This window comes from Petaurus breviceps, unplaced genomic scaffold (assembly GCF_028583685.1).
Source record: "Petaurus breviceps papuanus isolate PSGF00001 unplaced genomic scaffold, PetGlider_PUasm1.0 126, whole genome shotgun sequence".
NCBI classification, from domain to species: Eukaryota; Metazoa; Chordata; class Mammalia; order Diprotodontia; family Petauridae; genus Petaurus; species Petaurus breviceps.
The window spans coordinates 49,050,656-49,057,103 of record NW_027185655.1 but is presented as its reverse complement, the minus strand read 5'-3'; the positions used below and the strand labels follow the sequence as shown (position 1 = coordinate 49,057,103).

General features: G+C 36.0%; 1 pseudogene; it reads left to right on the top strand.

Moving 5' to 3' along the window:
- Positions 1–3,230: 3,230 nt before the first annotated feature.
- Positions 3,231–3,728, top strand: LOC138170829 (large ribosomal subunit protein uL13 pseudogene; annotated as a pseudogene).
- Positions 3,729–6,448: the final 2,720 nt, after the last annotated feature.

The following is a 6,448-nucleotide window of genomic DNA, read 5'->3' as shown; positions in this document are numbered from 1 at the left end:
AGTGGGAGGGACTTGCCAAAGACAGGAATAGGAAGGACATAAGAAGTGGGTGGAACAGGAAGGAATTGGTGATATAAAAGGAGGAGGCCAAGCTGGGACTGAACAGAATGGAGGAGAACACTTGTGGTGGCCATCACTGTGTTTGTTTTTTCTGTGTTGATTTGTGTTTGTGATAATTTGTATTTCTCAGACCTTGTTTTTGGTCTGTGTTGATTTCACAGGCAGATAGTGAATTGATCATGGTGCCAGCAATATGTGTGAATGTTGTTTTGCCTCTGTTAAGCTTTGTCTTCCCAGAAACAGAAACTGTGAAGGACTTGAGGTAGACTGGACACTGTGAACTGCAATATGGAACTAGACTAGGAACTGGATGAGGAGCTAGGTGCGGAGCTGAGAGCTGCTTACCTGTGAATCCATGTGATGATTGGTTGGATTCAGGCAAAATTTGGGACCATGGACGAGGAACCAAGGAATCTTGGAGCCAGTCTGGAGCCAAGATGAAAAGACCTCTCCTTGGGTACTTAGTTCTGACTGAGAAGATATGATTTACTGTGACCTGGGGTGGGAGCAGTTTGTACTTTGTACCTTGTACCCCTTAAGGATGATTGAGTTAAGGATGATTGGAAACTAGTCTCCAATCAAGAAGAAAGAAATTTTTTGACTGAGAGATCAAGACAATGTGACCTAGGGGTGGGACACTGTGTATCCTTTAAGTAAGATTGCTCCTTAAGGATGATTGCATTTTGGACTTACTGAATGATATATTTTGTTTAAAACTATGTGGCCACTTTAATGATAAGTTGTTATGTTATATCATTATGAATGCTGTACTTTGGTTTCTGTAAATGTTTTGCCTTGGTTTATTGTTGAATAGAGAGTTAACTATCTATGTGATCAGAATCTTAAAGCTATTCACAGAAGTGGTCCTCTGGAGAGCTACTGGTCCTTGGCTAAACAAACAGTAATCTTATTTTATTCAATTACTTTACCTATCAACTTTATGTGGATGATTCCCAAATATTGGTATCAAGTTGCTACTTTTCAAACAAGCTCCACTTTTACATTTTCAAGTATTACCTGGACAATGATACTTTTATGTATCATTGGTACCTCAAATTTAGCAAGTACCAAACTAAGCTACCCCTTTTTCCTTCTAGAGTGAAGTGATTGTTTCTTTCTACTAACAGAAGCACAATTCACCCAGTTATCCTAGCTTAAAACTTTGATCACCTTTTGTCCCTCACACTCACTATAGGCATCCATTGAAATCATAGGACCATAGGATCATCAACTTAGAGCTTGCATTGCCCCGTTAGATGATGTGGTCCAACTGATTTTAGGTGTCTTTCCCAAATCTGACATATCATACCTAGCAAGATGTTTCAATTACATTTTCACTAACTTATTTGAAGTTTTTCATATCTCATCTTGACAATTAAAATAGGATCAAGGTAGATCTTTGTGTTCACTGTCCCTCAATTCTCCAAAGAATCCTCAAGTAGTGCTCTGTGTGTGTGTGTTTGTGGGTGGAGTTAGAGGTCAAGGCTAAGAATAATGTAGACAACAACAATAAATTAAAAGGCAAGGATAATTTGAATATATTTCAATCTATTTGTTATCTCATTGATGTAAAATTTTATAATAACAATGTCTATGGTGACCTATTCATGTTTTCTTTTCTTTTTTTTTTTGTGATTGTTGATGAAGTCCTTCTATAAAACAGCCACAGGAATAGGGAATATATTGCAGGATTTCTACATTTCCCTTAATAATGTGTATCAAACAATAGTACATAGAAACTACCCAACAAATATTTTATTTTTTTTGGCAAAGAAATTCATCCAAATTGTGTTAAAACTGAAGCGAGAAAAGGTAGAGAAGAATATGTACCAAACAATACAAAGTAAAGGATCTCCCCCATTAGCAGGGAGGAGGACCAAGAGGAAGAGTCCTGGATCAAACCCAAGAGGAACCATAGTTTCTAGTGTAACAAATTGGGCTTAGAGAGATGAATGGGATATACAGCTTCACCCATGGCTTTTCTTTCAGCAACCTGAAGTGTAGTTGGCTTTTTCCGTCTTTTTCCCTTGAAGACGGAAGCTAAGTCAATGCTGAAAGTTTACTGTGCCTTGGAGAGTCACCAAATCTCACCATCTCTCAGGCAGGGCAGGGCCTTCATCTCCACCAGTAAGTAGAGAGTCCCATTTGGAAAGGGGTTTTAGTCCTCCTCTGGGCTAAAACACAAATAATCCTGTAAAACAACAAGGAAGATTTTCCTAGAGTCATATTCAACTAACCTTTAGTATGATATATTGGAACTTAAAAAAAATACATGTACATTAACAATACTTGAAGTAGATATGTACTATTGAAAGCATCACCTATAAGGATACAATGGTATAACAAATGCAAATTTCAGAAGTACATACATATTCATTGTATACAATAATCAAGCATGAGTAATAAGCATGGGTAGCTAACAAAGCAAAGCTAGCTAGCAGCAACAACATGAATATTTATAGGTCTAAATATAAAATAATACTTACCTATAATACTAAGCTATAATGTATACACAAAACAATTAACATACATTGATAGAACTTGAACATTACAGAAAACTGTCAAATGAACATAGCAAAACAAACAAAAAAAGCATATAATAATTCACTTATTGTCTTTCATCTTATTGTCTTGAAGAGGATCAATGCCATCATAAATATTATGTCTTGACTTGAGTGTGAATTGAATTTAAGTGAGACACAGCTGTGCAAAGTTGTCAGTATCACTCTCTTCTCTACATTCAATTGTGTTCAGTAGCAAGACAAGAGTCAAGGCAACTGGCAATGGTTCAGGATCCAACTGGTGACCATAGCCTTACAAAATTAAGGTCTTTCCCAGGTCTCAGTTTGTCTGAAGCAACACCCATGTGATAATAATGGCTACGTGAGAATTCAGACAAAAGAACTAATTTACTAAAATAAAGAACAGTACCAATGTGGGAGGGGAAGATCCTTGGAGTTTCTGACCAGAACAGAAAACAATTGCCAGTTCTATTCAACCAAAGTCATTAAAATGGAACAAAGGAAAACACAAACTAAAAACAATGAGGCTTTTTTTCCCCAGGAAGTTGGCCATGGCGGATGGGCAGGTCATGGTGATCCATGCATGTGGCCATCTCCGAGCCTCTTGATGGCCATCAAGGCCAAGCAAGTCCTCCTGGGGTGGGTCGTGTTTCCCTGAGAAGGCATCAACATCTTGGGAAGCTTCTACAGGAACAAGCTGAAATACCTGGCCTTCCTCCAAAAGTGAATGAACATGAACCCTTCTAGAGTCCCGTATCACTTTCGAACCCCCAGCCGCATTTTCTGGAGGACAGCCGGAGGGATGCTTCCCCACAAGGCCAAGCCCACTGCCTTGGAATGACTTAAGGTGTTTGATGGCATTCCTCCTCCATATGACAAGCAGAAACACATGGTTGTCCCAGTTGCTCTCAAAGTCATCAGACTGAAACCAACTAGAAAGTTTGCTTATCTGGGATGCCTGGCCCAAGAGGTTGGCTGTGGAAGTATCAGGGAGTGACTGCTACATTGGAAGAGAAGAGGAAGGAGAAAGACAAGATTCATTATAGAAAGAAAAAGAAGCTTATGAAACTATGCAAGCAAGCAGAGCAGAACGTGGAAGGGAAAATCCATAAATATATGAAGGTGCTGAAGAAGCTCAGGATGTGAGTCCAATAAAGTATTTACAGGCAACTGGAAAACAAACAATGAGCAAGGATTGTCTGGACTAGGGTCATTATTGTTCATTCAGTGGCTTCGTTGAATTTAAACACAACTCAGTGTGAGTTGTGTTTAAAGGCTTAGTCAAGTAGCCCAATTTGAATCACCATGGGCTTTTGAAAAGCCTGTTTTTTCAGTTATATTTCAAGAAATCATAAATGAAAACTGTGCAGATCAAGAAGTAAATTATCCTCGCTTTTTGAAAATAATAATATGGGGCACTTAAGTGGCATAGTGAGTAAGAGCACCCCGCCCCCTCCCCAAGTCAGGAGGACCCGGGATAGGTTCTGAGGTTCTGGCCTCAGATACTTAACACCACCACTTCCCCCCACACACACACACACAAAACTGGCTGTGTAACCTTGGGCAAATTACTTAACCTCAATTGCTTAAAAAAAAAAAGAAAATAATAATAAAATACAAATTTAAAAATAAAAAATCTAGACTCCAAACTCCTAAATACTTTACAATTCATAAACCACCATGAATTATATACCTATAACCTCCTTGCTGTCTTCTAGTCTTACATTCTTAACTGATTTTCAGGCATCTCAAATTGAATATCCAGTGGCATGGACATACTAGCAGTAGCATTGAGTCAATGACACTTTTAGCACAGTTTTATATACCTTTGTTCATGGTTCCAAATTGTTTTCCAGAACGGTTGGATCACATCACAGGTCCAACAAAAGTGCATAATGTCCCTATTTTCCACCATCCCCTCCAGAATTTGTCATTTTATTTCCATGTCATATTAGCCAATTTGATAAGGTATCAGGTGGTACCTCGGAGTTGTTTTAATTTTTCTAATTATTTGTGATTTAGATAATTTTGATGATATTTGTTGATAGCTTTGATGTCTTTTGAAAACTGTTCGTATCTTTGATCATTTGTCACTTGGGGGATAGATCTTATTTTTTTTATGAATTTGGCTCAGTTCTCTTTCTATTTTGAAAGAAAAATACACCTGTATCAGCGAAACTTCCTGTAATTTTTCCAAGTTTTCTGCTTTCCTTCTAATTTTGAGTTAATTGTTTTGTATGCATGTATGTATAAAATTTCATACATACTTTATAGCGTGTGCACAAATTTATCTATGTGTATATTAGTTTGTTTTTAAATTAAAAACTATTTTTTCTCCTTATTATATCTGGTGAAAAATATATGTATATTTGGATGTTTATGAAAATGTGTATATGTGTAGATACAGATGTGGATCTATGTATACACACATGCATATACATATGCACACATGTATAGGTATAAAAACAGGATATAACACTAAATATACACATATGTATATGTTCACATATAAATACATACATAAGTATAGCGATAGATAGATAGATAGATAGATAGATAGATAGATAGATTGATTGATTGATTGATTTTCCCTTATGGGATGGTGAATAAAAAAAGTCTTTGTTAATTAAATGCACACATATTTCTATGGGACGATGAGGGAAAATATGTTAATTAAAATAGAATTTAATTCTAAATTGGGTTTGTCACCTTGCTGTGCATTTACTGCAGGAAATGATTTTTAGTCATTAACATTTTTTTTTATGTCTTCAGAATTTCTTTGTCTTTTTTTTTCCTTTTTGGAGTGAGGAAGATAGGGCAATTGGGATTAAATTACTTGCCCAAGGTCACATGGCTATTTTTTTGTGTTGTGTATGAGGCAGGATTTGAACTCAGGTCCTGGTGCTCTATTCACTGCATCACATAGCTGCCCCAAAATTTCATTCTTAGGATTTTTCCAATCTTTCCAATCCTCTTCATGAAGTATTATTCCATACAATCCTACATCTCCTCCCTATTAAATCTTTAAATCTGCTTTACTAAAATCTGAGAGAAAGATCATTTCATGACTAACTCACTTGCCCTTGACCAAGAAAGGAGAGAGAACTTTTCTTCTGCCTTTTTTAGCCCAATAACAAAACTTTCAATCACGGAGAAACAGATCACAAATAAAATTTCCTTTTTTTCGCTTCTCAACATTTAGAACATTTTAATTAAAACAAGTTAAGATGGTATGTTACTCTGCTTTTGCCAGAGGAAAATGCAGATTTTTTTTTTTACATTTGAAATCCCTAATCATTACTATATTATGCCTCTGTGCCTAACCTGTGATCTGTTTTCAAAGAGGTGGCAAATGATTTTGTTTAAAAGAATGAACTATGTTAAATTAAAGTAATCAAAAGTCACATGACAATGTCATAATTCTGGGGAAAAAAAGAAAAAACATTCTTTTAAAGGAGTGCCAAAAAATTGTGTTTCTTTTAACTGCAAATTGGGATAGATGAAAAATACCTTTTATCTATCACCAGTTTAAAATTAGGCTTCTGTCTCTTGTCATTTATGTCATTCATCTCAGAGACAAATTACAATAAAGCTTGCACTTTGCTCAGCCAAATGACATTTTCAAAAATACAAATGATATTGTGTCAAATGAGCACTTCACATCTTTACAGTTGTCAAAACTGGTTATAATTTGAGATTTTTGTTGTGGTGTTGATGGGAATATGTAGGAACCATAAACTTAAAACCAATCAATAATATTTTTAATTTTATTTATTTTCAATACTCTTTTGGGAAATTCAGTAGTTCTATAACGATCCTCAGCTATTCCCTGCCACAAAATCACACTTATTAACACCAATGAAAGT